This window comes from Heterodontus francisci, chromosome 34 (genome assembly GCF_036365525.1).
Source record: "Heterodontus francisci isolate sHetFra1 chromosome 34, sHetFra1.hap1, whole genome shotgun sequence".
Lineage (NCBI taxonomy): Eukaryota > Metazoa > Chordata > Chondrichthyes > Heterodontiformes > Heterodontidae > Heterodontus > Heterodontus francisci.
The window spans coordinates 10,344,040-10,366,463 of NC_090404.1; the positions used below are offsets into that span (position 1 = coordinate 10,344,040).

The 22,424-nt window shown below is 44.8% G+C and overlaps 2 long non-coding RNA genes across 2 annotated transcripts; one reads left to right on the top strand and one right to left on the bottom strand.

Moving 5' to 3' along the window:
- Positions 1 to 4,867: 4,867 nt before the first annotated feature.
- On the bottom strand, positions 4,868 to 15,552 carry LOC137348491 (uncharacterized). Its single transcript, XR_010969116.1, has 3 exons — positions 15,426 to 15,552; positions 9,527 to 9,763; positions 4,868 to 8,574 (listed from the first exon to the last, which is right to left on the bottom strand). It is a non-coding gene; the product is annotated as an uncharacterized lncRNA (long non-coding RNA).
- A 91-nt stretch (positions 15,553 to 15,643) lies between these two features.
- Positions 15,644 to 21,446, top strand: LOC137349039 (uncharacterized). Its single transcript, XR_010969213.1, has 4 exons — positions 15,644 to 15,817; positions 16,175 to 16,299; positions 17,364 to 17,479; positions 19,161 to 21,446. It is a non-coding gene; the product is annotated as an uncharacterized lncRNA (long non-coding RNA).
- Positions 21,447 to 22,424: the final 978 nt, after the last annotated feature.

Here is a 22,424-nt window from a genome sequence, read left to right on the forward strand (position 1 = left end):
TTCTGCTGTTATTGCTGATGTTAATCAGATCCAGGACTGAATGAACATGGGAGTTTGTTTCTGCTAATGTTAATAACCCCAATAACTAGGCTGGAGTTTAATATTCCCAATAAATGTGAAATAAATCAACTTTGTCTTAAGTACAGTGTAGATTTTTTCTCTTTCCCATCCGAGTGTTTAGCATCACCCAGCTGGAGCTCAGAAAGGACAATCTGGGGGGAGGATCGTATGGCATTAACAGAACTTCAGCCTGGACACAGTCCTTCAGGGTCACACTGAAAGGGACAAACGGTACTTTGTTCTTTCTCAACTCTCTTCACTGAGGGTAAAGTCCACAAATAGAAATGTGTCCCAGCCACTCTCTTCCGTGGTTCAGAGCTCTTTGGCATGGAACAGAAGGCTCCTGAACAATTGTGTTTAGAGTCAGGAAGAACAACAGTGAATGCTGGAAACGTGCTGTCAAATCAGAGATTGGTGTAAAACTGTGATCTGTTCCTGACTGAAAGTGAAGCAGAGAGCTATCCCACAGAGTAGTCAAGCATCAGCCTGACACAGTCATACTCACGGAATCATACCTCACAGGCAATGTCCCAGACACCGCCATCCCCGAGTATGTCCTGTCCCACCGGCAGGACAGACCCAGCAGAGGTGGCGGCACAGTGGTATACAGCCGGAAGGGAGTTGCCCTGGGAGTCCTCAACATCAACGCCAGACCCCGCGAAGGCTCATGGCATCAGGTCAAACATGGGCAAGGAAACCTCCTGCTGATTACCACCTCTTGCCCCTCCTCAGCTGATGAATCAATACTCCTCCATGTTGAACAGCACTTGGAGGAGGCACTGAGGGTGGCAAGGGCGCAGAATGTGCTCTGGCTGGGGGGACTTCAATGTCCATCACCAAGAGTGGCTCGGTAGCACCACTACTGACCGAGCTGGCAGAGTCCGAAAGGACATAGCTGCTAGACTGGGTCTGCGGCAGATGGTGAGGGAACGAACAAGAGGGAAAACATACTTGACCTCACTCTCACCAATCTGCCTGCCACAGACGCATCTGTCCATGACAGTATTGGTAGGAGTAACCACTGCACAGTCCTTGTGGAGATGAAGTCCCGTCTTCACATTGAGGATACCCTCCATTGGGTGATGTGGCACCACCACCATGCTAAATGAGATAGATTTCAAACAGATTTAGCAACACAAAACAGGTCATCCACGTGGCACTGTGGGCCATCAGCAGCAGCAGAATTGTATTCAACCACAATCTGTAACTTCATATCCCCCACTCTATCATTACCATCAAGCCAGGGGACCAACCCTGGTTCATTGAAGAGTGCATGAGGGCATGCCAAGAGCAGCACGGGCATGCCTTAAAATGAGGTGTCAACCTGGTGAAGCTACAACCCAGGACTACTTGCGTGCCAAACAGTGGAAGCAGCATGCGATAAGCCAGAGTTAAGTGACCCCACAACCAACAGATCAGATCTAAGCCATTGAGGATGGGACTATTTGTGGAGCCACCTCCTCCAGTTAGTTGTTTATCTGTCCATCACCATTCATGACTGGATGTGGCAGGACTGCAGAGCTTAGATCTTGGATTCAGAGCTCTCTCCTCCTCAGGTTTGATCCAACGAACAGCAGCGACACTGGTGATATTCATATTTAACTTGTTCACTACATTTGTGATCTGCTCCTGCTCAAGCCAGAACCACAATGATATCTGTGCCTTGCTCTGACAGTGAGCACAAGACTGTGCCACTATCACACAGAGATACCGTTTCCTTGTTTCACATCTCTGTACAAAGACCATCTCTTTACACATCCCCTTTCTAAACGATTACAGCAGACATGAGCAAGGATGTGAGGCTCATTAATCTACACCCACATTTCAGAGCAGCAAAGGTTACACTGGGACAAAGGTTCAGTCATTTTCCATTACAGGTAAAGTACAGAGCAGTACAGCAGCACACTGGCAGCTTAACAGAGTCTCATCAGCCTGCAGGCTCCTGTTAAATATATTTCCTGAGTAGGTTTGCAGGTGTGATGCTCTATCCACCCATTGAAGGTGAGAGAGATGCTGTGGGACACGGGCTAAGTCCAGTAGCCGAAAGTGATTAACACACTGGGTTTTGTACTTAGTGATCCTAGGTGTGTCCCTGATACCTTCCCTGGGTCCCAAGGCTAGGAGAGGCACTTTGGAAGGTCTGGGAGCTGGGACACGTCCATGAGTAACTGAAGGTATGACAACTGAAATAATCCAGAGCTCAAAAGTAGAAAAGGTCCAAAACTGGAAGTCAGTAACAGGACATCAATTAGTCTCCTCTTGGAGAAATATAGAACACAATATGTGGACGATCGGCCATGATAACATTGAATGGTGGGCAGACTCGATGAGCTGAATGGACTACTCCTGTTCCTAACATGCAGTGTGCTTACACAAAAACTGACACACAAAAACAAAGTCCTCGGGGCAATGCCTTGACCAATCTGAGTCAAGCTGCCTGGTTTACATTTTAAACAAAGCTTGGCAGTTAACTGTCAGTCACCAGAAACTGGTGCATTCTCCATGGCAATGCCTTTACCAGAGTTCACTTGCCAACCAATCAGCACTCTCTTCTCATGCAGTATAAGTTATTGTTTTCCCTTACATTGATTATTCTTGTGGATTGCCCTGATGAGTGCAAGATGAAAAGCTTCAACAACATGTCTCTATTTTCAGCAATTCTCAAGTTCTGTACTACCAAACGACTACTTGTAAAACTGATTTATTTGAAGGGATCCAGAATATTAAAATAAAAGCAAAATACTGCGGATGCTGGAAATCTGAAATAAAAGCAAGAAATGCTGGAATCACTCAGCAGGTCTGGCAGCATCTGTGAAAAGAGAAGCAGAGTTAACGTTTCGGGTCAGTGACCCTTCATCGGAACTCCAGAATATTAAACTCCAGCTCAGTCATAATGCTTATTAACATTAGCAGAAACAAAGGATGTAATTAACAGCAGAATCCAGCCCCTGTAGTCACATGGCAACTCGCTGGTGTTGTGACTGAGTAAATCCCTTCCTACACAAGGAGCGGGTGAACGGCCTCTCCCCAGTGTGAAAGTGTTGGTGTGTCAGCAGCCTATTTGTGCTTTAAAAACTCTTCTCACATTCACAACATTTAAAAGGTCGCTTATCAGTGTGAACTTGCTGGTGTGTCAGGAGGGTGGCTAACTGAGTGAATCCCTTCCCACATATGAAGCAGGTGAATGCCCTCTCCCCATTATGAACTCGCACATGTACGTGGAACTTGAGTAACTGTGAATCCTTTCCCTCGCACGGAGCAGGTGAACGGCGTCTCCCCAGTGTGACTGCGTTGATGAGTTCCCAGCTCAGATAGGTAATTAAATCCCTTCCCACAGTCCCATTTCCTCGGTTTCGCTGTGGTGCAGGTGTCCTTATGTCTCTCCAGGTTGAATGATCAGTTGAAGCCTCATCCACACAGAACATGTGTGCAGTTTTTCCCTGTTGTGAACGGTGTGATCTTTTTTTCAGGCTGTGTAACTGATTAAAGCTCTTTCTGTGGAAGACTCTCACTCCGGTGTGTGTGTCTCGGTGCTTTTCACTGATGTCTGAAATCTTGATTCTTTCTTTGTCTTCTCTGCTGCGTTTTAGCAAGAAGTGAGGAAAAGACAGCTGGAATTTCTCTAATCTGTGGTTGACAAGGACACTTTCCCTGGTTCCCAGCAGTTACTTTTCTTCAGTAATTTTCTCGTTATCCCTAAACTACCCTGCCTACTGTTAATTCTGTTATTTCTTATAGTTTCACAATTATAGGTATGAATATCACACATTATCATCTAATCTACTCTGGTTTAGGTTTATATTGTGCTTAATAACAGACAGACCCAGTCCTTTCTGCTGATCTGATCAGAGTTACAAATCAATTGATTCTGTGGAATGTCTGATTAGTGTTGCCATGGCGACCTGTTATGTTAATATCTCTTAAATCTACAAGGGGTTCAGAAACACAAACCTTTATTGTGTTATTATTATGTTATTCTCATTGTGGTGATGGCTGTTAGTACCAGGGAATGGGATATTCTCAGCACTGAGTGTCTGCTTGAAGCATTCTCCAGTCAGTTACAGCACAGGTTAGATACAGAGCAAATCTCCCTCTACACTGTCCCATCAAACACTCCCACAGCAGGCACAGCACTAGTTATATACATTGTAAAACTCCCTCTGTACTGTTCCATCAAACACTCCCAGGTCAGGTACCCGGGTGTGTTACCAATACCTTCCCTGGATACCAAGGCTAGCAGAGACACTATCGAATGTATGGGGAGCTGAGACTTGTCCCTGAGAATGACCAACATAAACTAGAGTAATGATGAGGTGTTGGTCATGGCTCCATTGTAGCATTCTCATCGCTGATTCAGTACGTTGTGATTTCAGATCCACATCTATAGGTTTGAGCATTATGCCTCGGCTGATATTCTAATGCAGTACTGAGGGAGCACTGCACTGTCAGAGGTTCCAACTTTCAGATGAGATTTTCATCTGATGGGTATGAAAGATTCATTGACGCTATTTCAAAGATCAGGAGGAGTTCTTCCCAGAGTCCTGGTAAATAAATATCCCTCAATCAACATCACTAAAACAGATTATCTGGGCCTTAACACAGTGCTGTCTGTGGGAGCTTGCTGTGCACAAATTAGCTGCTGCATTTCCTGCATTACAACAGTGGCTGCACTTCAAAAGAACTTCATTAACTGTAAAATGCTTTGTCCTGATGTCAGGAAATGTGCAAAAAAGTCTTTAACAGATGAGAAAATGCCCAAAAAATGGAACAGTCAATAACAGGATTTCAATTAATCCATTTAATCTATTTTATTAGAGCTAAAAAAAAGAGATACCATTACACTGCTGAGTGTATTCTATAGCCCACAAGCTAATGGGAATGATATAGAGGAACAAATTTGCAAGGAAATTACAAGACGTGGAAGCATCATGGAGTAGTTCTAATAGGGGAACTTTAATTACCCAAATATAGACTGGGATAGTAATAGTGTCAAGGGCAGAGAGGGGCAAGAGTTTCTGAAGTCTGTTCAGGAGAATATTCTGCTCACTATGTTTCCAGTCCAACTCTGGTTCTGGGGAAATGAGGTGGATCAAGTGGATGAAGTGGACATTTAGGGGATAGTGATCATAGTATCATAAGGTTTAGCTTAGCTATGTAAAAGGACAAGGAGCAATCCAGAATAAAAATAATGAACTTCAATGGGATGAGAATGGATCTGGTCCAGGTAAAGTGGAATAAAGGATTAACAGGTAAAACAGTGACTGAACAATGGGCTGCTTTTAAAGAGATAGTTCGGGTTCAGTCAAGGTACATTCCCACAAGTGGGAAAGGTAGGACAAACAAATCCAGAGCTCCCTGGATGGCAAAAGAGATAGAGAGTAAGATGAAGCAGAAAAATGGTGCATATCACAGATGTCAGTTGGATAATATAATTGAGAGCAGGCTGAATTTAGAAAGTTCAGAAGGGAAATGAAAAAAGAAACAAGAGCAGCAAAGAGAGAGTATGAGAAGAGACTGGTAGCTAAGATAAAAGGGAACACAAAAGTCTTCTATAGGCATATAAATAGTAAAAGGGTGGTAATAGGAGTGGGGCTGATTAGGGACCAAAGAGGAGATTTATGCATGGAGGTGGAGGGCATAGCTGAGGTACAAAATGAGGTCTTTCTATCTGACTTTACCAAGAAAGAAAATGTTGCCCAAGTCTTAGTGAAAGAAGAAGTAGTTGAGACACTAGATGGGTTAAAAATTGATAAAGACAAGGTTTTAGAAAGGCTGGTTATATTTAAAGTTGATAAGTCAACAGTACTGGATGAGATGCATCCAAGGATATGGAGGGAAGTAAGGCTCGAAATTGCAGAGGCACTGGTCATAATCTTCCAATCCTCCTTAGATACATGGATGGTGCCAGAGGACTGGAGAATTGCAAATGATACAGCCTTGTTCAAAAAAGGGTGTAAGGAAAAGCCCAGCAACTACAGGCCTGTCAGTTTAACTCTGTGATGAGAAAGCATTTAGAAGCAATAGTTCAGCATAAAATTAACAGCACATGGACAAATGTGATTAACTAAGGAAAGCCAGCACGGATTGAAGGGCAAATCGTGTTTTAACTAATTTGCTTGAGTTTTTGATGAGTTAACAGAGAGCGTTGATGAGGGTAATGCTGTTAATGTGGTGTACATGGACTTCCAAAAGGCATTTGATAAAGTACCACATAACAGGCTTGTCAGCAAAGTTAAAGTGCATGGAATAAAAGGGACAGTAGCAGCAGGGATACTAAGTTGGCTGAAATTACTGGTAAACGGTTGTTTTACGGAATGGAAGAAGGTATGTAGTTGGGTTCCCCAGGGGTTGGTATTAGGCCGACTGCTTTTCTTGCTATATATTATTGACCTAGACTTGAATGTACACGGCACAATTTCAAATGTGTGCATGACACAAAACTTCGAAGTATCGTGAACTGTGAGGAGGATATAAGAGGCTGGTGGAATTAGTGGACACGTGGCAAATGAAAGTTAATGCAGAGAAGTACTAAGTGATACAGTTTTGGGGGTGGGGGGCGGGCGGAGAATGAGGAGAGGTAATATACCAAAAGGGGTACAATTCTAAAAGGGGTGCAGGAGTAGATGGATCTGGGGCTATATGTGCACAAAGGTTGCTGGGCAGGTTGAGAAAGTGGTGTACAAAGCATACAAGATCCTGAGCTTTATAAATCGGGGCATGGAGTAGAAAAAGCAAGGAAGTGATGATGAACCTTTATACAACACTGTTTAAGCCTCAACTGGAATACTGGTCCAATTCTGCGCACCAAACATTAGGAAAGATGTGAAGACATTCGAGGGGATGAAGAAAAGATTCACGAGAATGGTTCCAGGGATGAGAAACTTCAGTTACGTGGATAGATTGGAGAAGCTGGGGCTGCTGTCCTTAAAGAAGAGACCGTTAAGAGGAGATTTGATAGAGTTGTTCAAAATCACGAGAGGTCAGGACAGAGTAGATCGGGAAAAACTGTTCCCATTGGCAGAAGGATCAAGAACCAGAGGACAACGAATTAAGGTGATTGGTAAAAGAAGCAACAACGACATGAGAAAACACTATTTTACACAGCGAGTGGAATGTGCTGCCTGAGAGTGTGGTGGAAGCTGACTGAATCGAGGCCTTCAAAAGAGAATTGGACAATTATCTAAAGAGAAAAAAATGTGCAGGGCTATGGGGAAAAGGTGGGGGAGTGGGACTAGGCAAGTTGATCTTGCATAGAACTGGCATGGACAAGATGGGCCGAATAGTCTCCTGCGCTGTAACCATTCTGTGATTCTTATCTCGGGGACATCAAATAGTTGACATAATGTGTTGGAAAGAAAGCTGATTTAGGCAAAATATATCCAGAATATTAAACTCCAGTCCAGTTATAGGGATCATTAACATCAGCAGAAACAAACACCAACTATCAGAATCAACACTGTTCAGTCCTGGATGTGATTAACAGCAGCAATAACAGCAGAATCCAACCCATGCAGTCACTTGGGAACTCGCTAGTGTCTGAACAGTTTGGATGACAGAGTGAATCCCTTCCCACACACGGAGCAGGTGAACAGCCTCTCCCCAGCGTGAACTTGCTGGTGTCTCAGCAGGTGGTTTCTGCTTTTAAACTCTTCTCAGTCAGAGCATTTAAAAGACCTCTTATTAGAGTAAACTTGCTGGTGTGACAAAAGCTGCTTTGACTGCGTGAATCTCTTCCACACACGGAGCAGGTGAACGGCGTCTCCCCAGTGTGAGTGCCCTGGTGTGTCAGAAGATCACTTTTGGTTTGAAAGCTTTTCTCACAGTCAGAGCATTTAAACGGTCTCTTATCACTGTGAACCATTTGGTGTCTCAGCAGAGCAGATAACTGAGTGAATCCTTTGCCACAGACACAGCAGGTGAACGGCCTCTCCCCAGTTTGCACTCGCTGGTTTCTCAGAAGATCCTTTTTTTCTTTTAAATCTCTTACAGTCAGAAAATGTAAAAGGTTTGTTATCAGAATGAACAAGTTGGTGTGTCAGAAGATCACATGACCGAGTGAATCCCTTCCCATACACAGAGCAGGTGAATGGCCTCTACAGTGTGAATTCGCTGGTGTGTCAGCAGGTTGGATGAATCTCTTCCTACAGTTCCCACATTTCCACGGTTTCTCCATGGCGTGGCTGTCCTTGTATCTCTCCAGGTTTGATGATCTGTTGAAGCCTTATCCACATTGAACACGGGTACGGTTGCTCCCCACTGTGAATGGTGCAACGTTTTTTCAGCTTCTGTAACTGGTTAAAGCTCTTTCCACAGTCAGTGCACTGGAACACTCTCACTCGGGTGTGTCACACTGATGTTTGAAATCTTTTCCCACAGACAGAACAGATGAACATTACTCCTTCCACATTCAAAAGCTGATGATATTCAGGTCCTAGTCAATTGAGTGGCTCTGTCAGATCTTGATGTGATCTTTGCTTTGAGTTTCCCATCTGTAAATCCTCCCCTTCCAATACCCTGTAAAAGGAGTTTACAAAAGTCATCACTGTCAGTGCAGGATAGAAATTCTGAACAGACAATTCTAGTTTCTATGGAACATTTTTTCCTCTCTTGTTATCCCCAAAACTGTAAATCCCAGTCCCACACACTCTCCCTCCTCCCTGTGCTGAAATCCAAACCCATCGCACCATCTCTTTCCTCCACTGCCAGTTTTTTTCCCTCCCTCTACTCTGGCCGGGTTCAGTTCTCCAGCCCCTGTGTGTGGCGCGCTATGAAGTCAGTGGCTTTCACGCACGGAAGCACCGCCTCTGAGCTCCCACGATATTTTGCACGGGGGCTCATTTAAATGGAGAGGGCGGGGCGGCTGCTCCATCACAGGCAAAGGTGTCCGGCACCACCGCGCAGTCGCCAGCGCCAATTTTAAAGGGCTTCAAGCCCTGAGCAAAAATGTACATTCTTACAGGGATATTCGTTTTCATTTGCTTTTAATAAATAATTAAATCCCCACCCCCACAATGGATTTTTGTTACCCTATTTTCAGAAAACTTATTTTATTCCTGATCCATATTTCCCCCCCTCAACCTTCTCACATTTGCCCTTTCACCCCTTCCCACCATCCCCACAGCCAATAAAAAGTGTGTTCCTCGTTGCCCGCGCCCCCCCTGATAATTTCACTCCCCCCCCCCCCCCCCCCCCCGTCCCCACAAGTGTCTCAACTCCGAACTCCAGGCGAGTTTATGTCCATTTCATTTGAATTGATTTAAATCTGTAAATGAAAGCCCTGCCGCCAAGCGGGCGGATGGGCAGCACCGAGGCCTCGCCACCGCCGGTAAATGCAGCCGGGGCCTTTTCGGCGTCAGGGCGTTTGGCGGACTGCTCCCGCAAGTATGTTACACCACCCCCCCCCCGTGATCCTATTGGGATGAAACTAATGAAAATTCGCACAGAAGCTTGTTCACATCAAGTTTACCTTTCAAGTCTTTTGACTGCGAGAAGAGCATTCAAAGCAGAAATGAGCTGCTGGCACACCAGCCCATTCACACTGAGGAGAGGCCATTTACTTGCTCCGTGTGTCAGAGGGCATTCACTCAGTTATCCCACACCAGTGAGTTCACATGTGACAGCAGGGATTGGACTCTGCTGTTATTGCTGCCGATAATCACATCCAGAACTGAATCATGTTCATTCTGTCAGTTGCCGTTTGTTTCTGTTGACGTTAATAACATCCATAATTTTTTTTTTGATTTTAGAGATACAGCACTGAAACAGGCCCTTCGGCCCACCGAGTCTGTGCCGACCATCAACCACCCATTTATACTAATCCTACACTAATCCCATATTCCTACCACATCTTCACCTGTCCCTATATTCCCCTACCACCTACCTATACTAAGGGCAATTTATAATGGCCAATTTACCTATCAACTGCAAGTCTTTGGCTGTGGGAGGAAACCAGAGCACCCGGAGGAAACCCACGCAGACACAGGGAGAACTTGCAAACTCCACACAGGCAGTACCCAGAATTGAACCCGGGTCGCTGGAGCTGTGAGGCTGCGGTGCTAACCACTGCGCCACTGTGCCACCCTAAATTGGGCTAGAGTTTATTATTCAGAATAAATCTGAAATAATTCAGCTTTGTTTGAAACACAATGTTGCAGATTTTTTTGTTTGCCACCTCAGTGTATAGCAGCACCTGCGCTGGAGTTCAGAAAGGACAATCAGCGGTGTGGGGGGGGGGGGAAGATCATATGGTAGGAACAGATAGTCAACCTGGACACGGTCCAGGAGCACTATGGGGGGGTGGGGGGGGGGGGAAGATCATATGGTAGGAACAGATAGTCAACCTGGACACGGTCCAGGAGCACTATGGCCATCCACATCTTGTCCCATTTGGATAAAATCAAACACAGTTTTTATTCTCCATCGAGTTACCTGATCTTTTCATTTTGTACAATTTACACTGATCTCCCTGGCACCACAGATATTGAGCCTCCTTCCCTCATTTCTCAATAGTCAATTTAAGATTTATTTCTCCCATTTTATCCAGAACATCGTATGGACTTTCCCAATTGACCTCCCAGCCCTACCCCTTCAAAAAAAAATGTAACATTACTTCATCTCCCATTGAGCAGTTAATGTAACGAGTGGGGTAGTTTTCCCTGGTGGTGTTGAGATGGGCAGCACCATCTCCTCCACTGCGTGTAGCAGGGACAATGCTAAGGTTTGTTGGAGGTTCTGGAGAAACTGGCCGTGAGTCTGACGAGTAAGAATGGGGTGTGGGACCCCGGTGGGGGCACAATCTGCATTTGCCGACCTGTCATGAGCTGCAATGGGCTGTGACCGGGGGAGTGAACAGGAGCAGTGCGAATGGTCACTAAGGCACCAGGCAAGGCAGTGACCTTCCTGACAGCTTTGTCCAGTGCTGTTTCTATAGAGTGATTAAAGAGCTCGACCATCCCACTAGACTCTGGGTGGTCAGGATGTGGAAATGTTGTTCCACACTGACAAGACGACAGAGCTGTTGTATTACTTCTGCTGTGAAATGAGAACCATTATCACTCTCTGTTCTTTTCAGAAAACCCCATCTGGTAAAGATATGTTCCCTCAAGATTTTAGCTGTAGTTACTCCAGCATTTTTTACAGGCTGGGTAAGCTTCAAAGCTTCTACCCCTCCTTTTACTGTGGGTAATGGGCCACTTTAATCAATCTGCAATGTTTCCTCGGGTAATCGTTCACCATTAAGAACTTTCTTTTGGTGGGTCTGGATTCATCTGGGCACAGATGAGACACAGGTTCAGGTGGTGATGGACATCCTGGTGTATCATCAGCCACCAATAATAATTATGTAACATATCGAGGACTCGAGAAATGGAAATTTGTCCCCAATTTAATGTATAAATAAAATTAATTCTTTTCTGAGGCAGAGAGGTGTGACCCAAGTCAAATTAGAGCCAACCTTGTGATAAAAAACCTCATCATGTAGGACGAGTGACTCCTTACTTTTCCGCCCATTCAACCAAACCATTGATATCATCTGGAGTCTACAGCTATCCTCTTCACTATCAACTACACAACCAAATTTTGTGTCATCAGCAAATTTCCCCATCATGCCTCCCACATTTAAGTCCAAATCATTAATATATACCACAAACAGCAAGGAACCCAACACTGAGCCCTGTGGAACACCACTGAAAACAGCTTTCCATTCACAAAAGCATCCGTCCGCTACTACCCTTTGCTTCCTCTCACTGAGTCAATTTTGGATCCCACCTGCCACATTTCTCTGTATCCCATGGGCTTTAATTTTACTGACCAGTCTGCCATGCGGGATCTTGTCAAATGCCTTACTAAAATTTATGTAGACTACATCGACTGCACTACCCTCATCAATCCTTCTTGCTACTTTCTCAAAGAATTCAATTAAGTTATTAAGACATGACTTTCCCTTTACAAATCCATGCTGACTATCCCTGATCAGTCCGTGCCTTTCTAATGGCAGTTTATCCTGTCCCTCAGAATTGATTCTAATAATTTACCCACCACCGAGGCTTGACTGACCGGCCTATAATTATTTGGCCTATCCCTCACACCCTTTTTAAACAATGGTATAACCTTCACATACCCTCCAATCCTCTGGCACCTTGCCCGTATCCAGTGAGGATTTAAAGATGATCCTCAGCGCATCCGCTATTTCCTCCCTGGCTTCCTTTAACAACCTGGGATGCAAGCCATCTGACCCTGGAGATTTATCTACTTTCAAGGATGTCAGACCCTCTAATACTGCCTCTCTCCTTATGCTTATCGTATCTAATATTTCACACGCCTCCTCTTTTATTACAATGTCTGCATCATCCCTCTCCTTTGTGAAGACAGAGGCAAAAATCTCATTCAGAACCCTGCCCACATCATCTGCATCCACCTGCAAGTTCCCTTGTACATCTCTGATAGGTCCTACCCTTTCTTTAGTTATCCTCTTGCCCTTAATGTACTGATAAAACATCTTTGCGTTTTCCTTGATTTTACCTGCCAATATTTTTTCATGTCCTCTCTTTGCTTTTCTAATTTCCTTTTTTACTTCACCCCTGCACTTTCTATACTCCTCAAGGCTTTCTAAAGCATTAAGAGTTTTGTCATTGTCATAAGCCTTCTTTTTCTGTTTCAGCATACCCTGTAAGCTTCTAGATAACCAGGGGGCTCTAGATTTGGCCATACCACCCTTTAATTTTGTGTGGACATGCCTACACTATGCCTGTAGAATCTCGCTTTTGAATGTTTGCAAGAATGGTTTCAGTGATAAGGGACTTCATGTGGAGAAGCTGGGGTTGTTGTCCTTGGAGAAGAGAAAGTTGAGAGGAGATTTGTTTATAATCATGAAGAGTCTGGACAGAGTAGAGAGGGAGAAACTGTTCCTCTTGGTGGAAGGCAGGAGAACTGGAGGACACGGATTTAAGGTGTTTGGCAGAAGAAGCAACGGCAATGTGAGGATAAACTTTTTTACACAGCCAGTCAGTAGGATCTGAAATGCACTGCGTGAGAGTGTGTTGGGGGCAGATTCAATTGAGGCCTTCAAAAGTGAAGTGGACAATTTCACTAACAGAAAAAAATTTCAGGGCTATAGGAAAAAGGCATAGGAGTGGGACTATGTGAGTTGCTCTTAGAGAGAGCCGGCACAGATTCAATGGGCCAAATGGCCGCCTTCGGTGCTGTCACCATTCTATGATTCAACATGATTTGTCCTGGAAACTTACTGATAATATCCCAAATCATTTGGAGTAGACCCCTAATCCCATGTGCTCAAATTTTGCTTACTAATCTCCTGTGTGGGACCTTATCGAAAGCCTTCTGAAAATCCAAATGCACAACATCCACTGTTCTCACTTATCTCTTCAGCTAGTTACATCCACAAAAAAACTCTAACACGTTTGTCAAACATGATTTCCCTTTCATAAATCTATGTTGACTGTGCCCAATTCTACCATTATTTTCTAATGTTTTCTCAGTTATCACATCCTTTATCATAGATTCTAGTATTTTCCCTACTACTGATGTCAGGCTAACAGGTCTGTAGTTCCCCATTTTCTCTCTCTCTCCTCTTTTAAACAGTGGAGTTACATTTTGTACCTTCTAATCTGCAGGAGTCATTCCAGAATCTATATATTGAATGGCGGTGCAGGCTCGAAGGGCCGAATGGCCTACTCCTCCTATTTTTCGAAGACAGACACAAAGGATTTGTTTAGTTTCTCTATCATTTCCTCATTCCCCATTATAAATTCTTCTGTCTCTGCCTGATCAGAGAATTCCTCTACGCTGATGATGCTGTGCTAGTCACTCACACGGAAACTCAGATACCAAGAATTATGGACTGTCTCTCCCATGCTTATAACTTGTTCTCCTCGACTATAAGGGTCAAGAAAACTGTGGTCATGGACAAGGTGTTGCATCACTGCCCCTGATCACACTAAATAACATCCCATTGGAAGTGGTTAGAAAATTATGCTAGCTTGGGTCCATGGTGACAGACAATCAGTCCCTTGATGCAGAGTTTGATACATGCATTGGGAAAGCAGCTACCACCTTTGCGAAATGCACATGGAATAACACCAAGCTAACCCTTAGGACCAAGCTCATGATTTATAAGGCCTGTGTTCTCAGCATCCTGCTGTATGGCTGTGAAACATGGGCAACTTACAGCTACCGGGAAAAGAATCTCAATAATTTCCATCTTCTTGTCTGCAGTGCATTAATGGGTATATCCTGGCAGGACAAAATCACAAACATGACAGTCCTCTCAAAGGTAGAACTCCCAAGTGTGTTGGCACAGTGGCGCAGTGGTTAGCACCGCAGCCTCACAGCTCCAGTGACCCGGGTTCAATTCTGGGTACTGCCTGTGTGGAGTTTGCAAGTTCTCCCTGTGTTTGCGTGGGTTTCCTCCGGGTGCTCCGTTTTCCTCCCACATGCCAAAGACTTGCAGGTTGATAGGTAAATTGGCCATTAGCAATTGCCCCTAGTATAGGTACGTGGTAGGGAAATATAGGGACAGGTGGGGGTGTGGTAGGAATATGGAATTAGTGTAGGATTAGTATAAATGGGTGGTTGATGGTCGGCACAGACTCGGTAGGCCGAAGGGCCTGTTTCAGTGCTGTATCTCTAAAACTAAAAACTAATCAAACATAGTGGATCGAGCATGTCTGCAGGATGAACGACAGTTGCATATCCAAGGACGTTCTGTCGGGTGAGGTAGCCAGGGCCAGACAACCAGTGGGGTGCCCAAATCTCTGTTTCAAGGATGTTTGCAAGTGTGACATTAGGGCCCTAATGTTGACTATCGCACCTGGGAGTCACTAGCTGGCGAAAGAGGGAAATGGCGACACATCCTGTGGACTGGTGTGCACGACCACGATGCTGCAGCAGCTTGACAACTTCAAAAACAACTCACAGCGTCAATATAAAATAAAAACAGAAAGTGCTGGAATGACTCAGCAGGTCAGACAGAATGTGTGGAGAGAGAAGCAGAGTTAACGTTTCAGGTCTTCTCTCTCCACAGATGCTGCTTGACCTGCTGAGTATTTGCAGCATTGTCTGTTTTTATTTTAGATTTCCAGCATCTGTAGTATTTTGCTTCACCTGCAGCACTTGTGGCAGAATCTGCCTCTTAAGGATTAGCCTTCACAGCCACCAGCAAAGATAAACCAAGAGAAGACACCCCACTTAAATGTACTGTTTGCTGCGAGTCCATCATCTTTCTGTAGATGGAAGGATGTCAACCAACCCTTCATTGAAAACCCCAAAGGCAGGTTCAGAGATTTCAGACATCTTTGGAAAGAGAGACGAATGGGAACAAGTAAATCAACACTAAAATTAAAATATACCTGCATAATATTTCGACCAAGAAGAACTATAAATAAGATTCACCACAGTTTGCAAAAGATAAATACTTCTTTTTACAAAACAAAAGCAACATTGTGAAATATCCTTCTCGGGAGTGGCGTCCATCTTTCTGTGGGGCTGCGATGCTTCATTTCTCCTGCTTTAATCGCGTTCGTGCAGATTTGCCCCGAACAAAGATGGGGGCGGGTTTAACGTTTCACCCCGACCGGGGCAGCTGCGCGTGCGCAAATTGCGAATGTTAGAGGATTTCTTTCCGCATCGAGAAGTTTGAGCGGGAAACGGTTGCTGGCGTTGCCATGGCTGCGGGGGCGGGGCTTGGTAACGGCGCGCGCCGGCACAGGTGGGCCATCCAGCTCGAGCTGAGCAGCAGCAGGTGAGCGGCCAGGAGCAAGGCCGCGGGGAGAGCCTGGGGCTCGAGTGGCAGCCGGCAGGCCTGGCTTCTCTACTGGGGAGGACACCACTCTGACTGGGGCCACCCAAAACACTGGAACTTTAATGTAACAGCCTTTGAGGGGGAGGCAATGGGTGGGAGAAAACCTGGTTGATAATTACTGAGCTTGGATGGGTTTTGGTGTCTCCAGTGGGTGGGTTTCAGATTTTCCACCAGTCCCTTTGAGGAAAGGACTGGCTGCAAGTTTTTACTAATTCATTCTTGGGATGTGGGCATCGCTGGTAAAGCTGGTATTTATTACCTGTGAGAATAAGAAATACTGAAATGTTGTTTCTACAGCTTGTGGAAAGTTACCAAGAAGTCATTTGTGCACAACATAATGAAATCACTGAAAAAGAGAACTGATAAGGGTCTGTAAGTGGAGACCTTAAGACAGTACATCACTGACAAAGAGAACTGATAAGGTATGTAAGTACAGACCTTGGGACAGTACATCACTGACAAAGAGAATTGATAAGGGTATGTAAGTACAGACCTTGGGACAGTACATCACTTAAAAATTGTGCTTAGGCAGATAACAGAGAAACAGCAAGAGTTAGAACAAAGGATGTAGTGAATAAGAAACTGCCCCACTAAGATAAAGGTTGACAGCTGCAAGTTAAAACACATAATGGAGAGCCAAATAAGGTAAAACAAAAACAAGAGTTAGGGGCTAGAAAGTTAGAGTAGGGGGAGAAGTAAACAGAGGAGGAGACTGTAGCAACCATAGGATAGGTTAGTGTCATAATACGTTATAACCAATAATGTAAAATAAAGGCGTGGACAAATGGATTTGTATTGTATAAACATGAACTGAATATGTTGATCGGTGTGCCTGCTTGTAGGACACCCGATCTTGCAAGAACGTTAAATAAACTTACTTCTTCAGAGTTTGACTTGGTGTAAATTATTATCAAGTGGGCTACGTTTCTCACATTACCCTGTCCCTAGTCACCCCTTGAGAAGGTGCTGGTGGGACCTTGTTATCCTACATTATTAGATTTAGTACAAATTATAAAGGTGCTTAATTGGCTGTAAAGTATTTTGGAACGCCCTAGGGTCATAGAGTTATACAGCACAGAAACAGGCCCTTCAGCCCATTGTGTCTGAGCCAGCCATCAAGCACCGAACTATTCTAGTCCCATTTTACTGCACTTGGCCCATAGCCTTGTATGCTGTGGCGTTTCAAGTGCTAAATACTTCTTAAATGTTGTGAGGGTTCCTGCCTCTACCACCTCTTCAGGCAATGCGTTCCAGATTCCAACCACCCACTGGGTGAATTTTTTTTTTTGCATATCCCCTTTAATCCTCGTTCCCCTTACCTTAAATCTATGCGCCATACTTATTGACACCTCCGCTAAGGGAAAATGTTTCTTCCTAACTACCCTATCTATGTCCCATCGGGAAAGGCGCTGTATAAATGAACGCTCTTAGGCAATCCAGCAGCTTCATGGTCACTTCTACTGACAACCAGCTTTTTTATTTCTAGATTTTGACTTTCAATTCTCAGACTGCTATGGCAGGATTCGAACTCACAGGCTCTGGATTAATGCAGCATATCTACGACTGAGTGCTGTGTGACAGAGTGTTTAATTTGAGAATTTGGTAAGTGGAAATTTCAATGGTTGATCTCTTTCTAAAATCTAGTCAAGTTTCCATTTTGCATTTAACTTGATTTTAACATTAAATTGTAGTTCCTTTCAGTCTTATTCAATGGTAAAATAGCTGCCTGCTGGTGTCAGCTGCACAGTTAGTTACTTACGTAGCTAGTCAGAACTGGTTCCCTAGTCAGCACGGCCTGTCTCGGGTCTCTGGAATTCTAGCTAGTATAAATACAGGAGGTTTTGCTAATACTCAAAATAAGCAGCACAAAGATCTGCTCGACTGAGTCCTGCGAGACAGAGAGCTGAACTCAGGAAAATGCTAAGTGTGGGAATTTGGTATAGTGAGGGAGGAGGTACTTTTCTGATCTTTTACAGAACAAGCAGTGATCCGAGCAGGCAAAAGACAGAGCTAAGCAATCCCACAACCAATGGATCAGATCTAAGCTCTGCAGTCCTACCACATCCAATCGTGAATAGTGGTGGACAATTAACTGCACATCAGTGCAAAAGATAAGGCTGAAGCATTTGCAACAATCTTCAGCCAGGAGTGCCGAATGGATGACCCATCTCGGCCTCCTCGTGAAGTCCCCAGCATCACAGATGCCAGTCTTCAGCCAATTTGATTCACTCCACGTGATATCAAGAAACGACTGAAGGCACTGAATACTGCAAAAGCTATGGTCTTGACAACATTCGGGCAATAGTACTGAAGACCTGTGCTCCAGAACTTGCCGCGCCCCTAGCCAAGCTGTTCCAGTACAGCTACAAAATTGGCATCTTCCTGGCAATGTGGAAAATTGCCTAGGTATGTCCTGTATGCAAAAGGCAGGACAAGCCCAATCCGGCCAATTACCGCCCCAGTCTACTCTTGATCATCAGTAAAGTGATGGAAGGTGTCGTCGACAGTGCTATCAAGCAGCAATCGTTCAACAATAACATGCTCACTGACAGCTTGAGATCCGCCAGGGCCACTTAGCTCGTGACCTTACGACAGTTTTAGTTCAAACATGGACAAAAGAGCTGAACTGGAGGTGAGGTGCGAGTGACTGCCCTTGACATCAAGGCAGCATTTGACCGAATATGGTATCAAGGAGCCCGAGCAAAACTGGAGTTAATGGGAACCTGGGAAAACTCTCTGCTGGTTGGAATCGTACCACAAGATGGTTGTGGTTGTTGGAGGTCAATTATCTCAGCTCCAGGAGATCACTGCAGGAGTTCGACAGGGTAGCGTCCTAGGCCTAATCTTCGTCAGCTGCTTCATCAATAACCTTCTCTCCATCATAAGGGCAGAAGTGGGTATGATTCAGTGAGAATGACTCCACTGAAGGGAATTAGTGATCCTGATGGGTTTTATGACAATAGTTTCATGGCTATCATTAGACTAACTTTTTAATTCCAGATTTATTTATTGAATTCAAATTCCTCCTTTTGCTGTGGTGGGATTCAAATCCAGAGCAGTACTGTGGTTACTAGTCCAGTGACAATACCACTATGCCACCGCCTCCCTGGTATAGTGCGATGGGTTTGGATTTCAGCACAGGGAGGAGGGAGACTGTGCGGGACGAGGATTTACAGGTTTGGGGGAACAAGAGAGGAAAAAATGTTCCACAGAAACTAGATTTGTCTGTTCTGAATTTCTATCCTATACTGACAGTGATGACTTTTGTAAACTCCTTTTACAGGCGATTAGAAGGGGAGGATTTGCAGACTCAAACTCAAACCAAAGGTCACGTCAGGATCTGAATATCATCGGCCTTTGAATGTGGAAGGAGAAATGTTTGTCTGTTCTGTCTGTGGGAAAAGATTTTGAACGTCAGTGTGACTGGAAAAGCACCGTGATGCACACCCCTGAGTGAGAGTGTTCCAATGTAGTGACTGGAAAGAGTTTTAACTATTTACACAGCCTGTGAAAACATCACACCATTCACAGCGGGGAGAACCGTGTGTGGACGAGGCTTCAGCTGATATCTAACCTGGAGAGACACAAGGTTGCTCGCAACACGGATAAACCGTGGAAAAGTGGGGACTGTGGGAGGGATTCTGTTGCCCATCACTGCTGGAAACTCATTGACGCAGTCACACTGGAGACAGACCATTCACCTCTTCCATTTGTGGAAAGGGATTTAATCAAGCGTCCAACCTGCTGACACACCAGCAAGTTCACACCGGGGAGAGACTGTTCACCTGCTTTGAGTGTGAGAAGGGACTCACTGAACCTTTTGAGATACCAGCGAATTCACACAGGGGAGAAGCCATTCACATGCTCCATTTCTAAGAAGGAATTCATTCAGTCATTTCATCTGACACACCAGCGAATTCTCACTCGGGAGAGAACGTTCACCTGCTCTGTGTGTGAGAAGGGATTCAGTAATTCATCCCTCCTGCTGATTCTTCATCAGCACATTCACACTGGGGACAAGCCGTTCACTTGCTCGATTTGTGGAGAGGAATTTAATCGATCATCCATTCTGCTGAGACGCCAGCAAGTTCACAAGTGACTGCATGGTTTGGATTCTGCTGCTATTATTCACAGCTAGAATTGAATTCTGACCGGAAGCCTTTTTCCAGTTGGGTTTCCACAGGGTTCAGCACCAGATCACTTACTTTTTTGGTTATATATCAATGATTTAGACTTAAATGTAGGGGCTCTGATTAAGATGTTTGCAGGTGGTAACAGCAGTGGGTCATATGATTGATAATGAAGAAAACTTGTGCTCCAGAACTTACCGCACCCCTAGCCAAGTTGTTCCAGTACAGCTACAACACTGGCAATGTGGAAAATTGCCCAGGTATGTCCTGACTCCCCAAAGCCTGTCCACCATCTACAAGGCACAGGTCAGGAGTGTGATGGAATACTCTCCACTTGGCTGGATGGGTGTAGCTCTAATAACACTCGAGCTCAATACCATCCTTTTTTTATTATTTGTTCATGGGTTGTGGGCGTTGCTGGCTAGGCCAGCATTATTGCCCGTCCCTAATTGCCCTTGAACTGAGTGGCTTGCTAGGCCATTTCAGAGGGCATTTAAGAGCCAACCACATTGCTGTGGGTCTGGAGTCACATGTAGGCCAGACCAGGTACGGGCAGCAGATTTCCTTACCTAAAAGACATTAGTGAACCAGATAGGTTTTTAATAACAATCGATGATAGTTTCATTAGACTAGCTTTTTAATTGCATATTTATGAATTGAATTCAAATTTCACCATCTGCCGTGGTGGGATGCAGTCCCCAGACCAATAGCCTGGTCCTCTCTATTACTAGTGCGGTGATATTACCACCACGCCACTGCCTCCCCACAGGACAAAGCAGGCCGCTTGATTCGCACCCTCACCACTACTTTCAACATTCACTCCCTCCAGCACCGATGCACAGTGGCAGCAAGCACTATGTACCATCTACAAGATGCACTGCAGCAACTCACCAAGGCTCCTTCGAGAGCACCTTCGAAACCCACGACCTCTACCATCTAGAAGGACAAGGGCAGCTGATGCATGGGAACACCACCACCTGCAAGTTCCCCTCCAAGCCACACAGCTCCTGACTTGGAACTATATCACTGTTCTTTCACTGTCGCTGGGTCAAAATCCTGGAACACTCTTCGTAACAGCACTGTGGGTGTACCTACACCCCAAGGACTGCAGCGGTTCAAGAAAGCGTCTCACCACCACCTTCTCAAGGGCAATTAGGGATGGGCAATAAATAGCCAGTGACACCCATATGCCACGAATGAATAAAACCTACAGGGCCAAGGAGCAAGAGCTGGAAAGTTCTTTTTTGGCCAACACAGAAATGATGGGCCGAATGGCCTCCTGTGCTGCTAGTTTTCTATGTTCCTGTTCTGACAGTTGGGGTTTGTTTCCCCTGATGTTAATTACCTCTCTACCTGGGCTGAAGTTTAATATTTTGGATAGATTTGAAATAAATCAGCTTTGTTTTAAACACAGTGTTGTTGATTTTTGTCTTTCCCACCTGAGTGTCTTGCATCATCCAGCTGGAGCTCAAAGAACAATTTTGGGGGAGGATCGTACGGCAGGAACAGAACTTCAGCCTGGACACAGTCCTTCAGGGTCACACTGAGAGGAACAAATGGCACTTTGGTCTTTCTGGACTCTCTTCACTGACAGCAAAGTCCCGATACTGGTTAATCCTGGGGTGTGGAAGAAATGTGTCCCAGCCGCGCTCATTCATGGTTCAGAGCTCCTGGGCACGGAACAGAAGGCTCCTTTACAACTGTGTTTAGAGTCAGGAAGAACAACAGGTGAATGCTGGAAACGTGCTGTCAAACCAGAGATTGGTGTAAAACTGTGATCTGTTCCTGATTGAAAGTAAAATGCCAAGTTTCCAGTCTGAAAATGACCGTGGTTCTGATTCTATGAAGATTTAACATGTTTGTGCGACCGTCCTGAGTCTACCGTTTTCAGGCAGTCATTAACTCATTTAAAATAAACTCATTTGAAATGACTTGGTCAAAACCTGCATTAAAATGGCAGGTGGAGGAGTTCACAGGAGCTTGTTAACTGCTGTACAATTTTCAACAGACATTTGATCTCCAGATAAAGAAGGAACTGCAGGATGTTTTCTGCAGTCCTGTCTCTGTAATGGCTATCAGATCGAACTTATTTATTTCCATTTGCGCTTTCAGTTCATCTGTTTTGTTTCGAATTCAACGTGCATTCAGATACAGAGCTTTTAGTTTTGTCCTTTTTATTACTTTCGTAACCTCTAGCCTTTATCTAGTGATTTACTGTTCAATTTGTACTTACTGTCCCTTCCTGTTGCAGTCTGTTTATCTTTTCCCATATTCATGCCTTTCTCTCTTGCCTTGTCTCTACCCTTTGTGCTGGACATGATAGAGGTTTGGACCAGGGTATTGTGGAGGGAACGGGTCTCACCAGAATGCTGAAAGGGGAGGGGGAATGTGTCTAATGGTGGCATCACGCTGGAGTT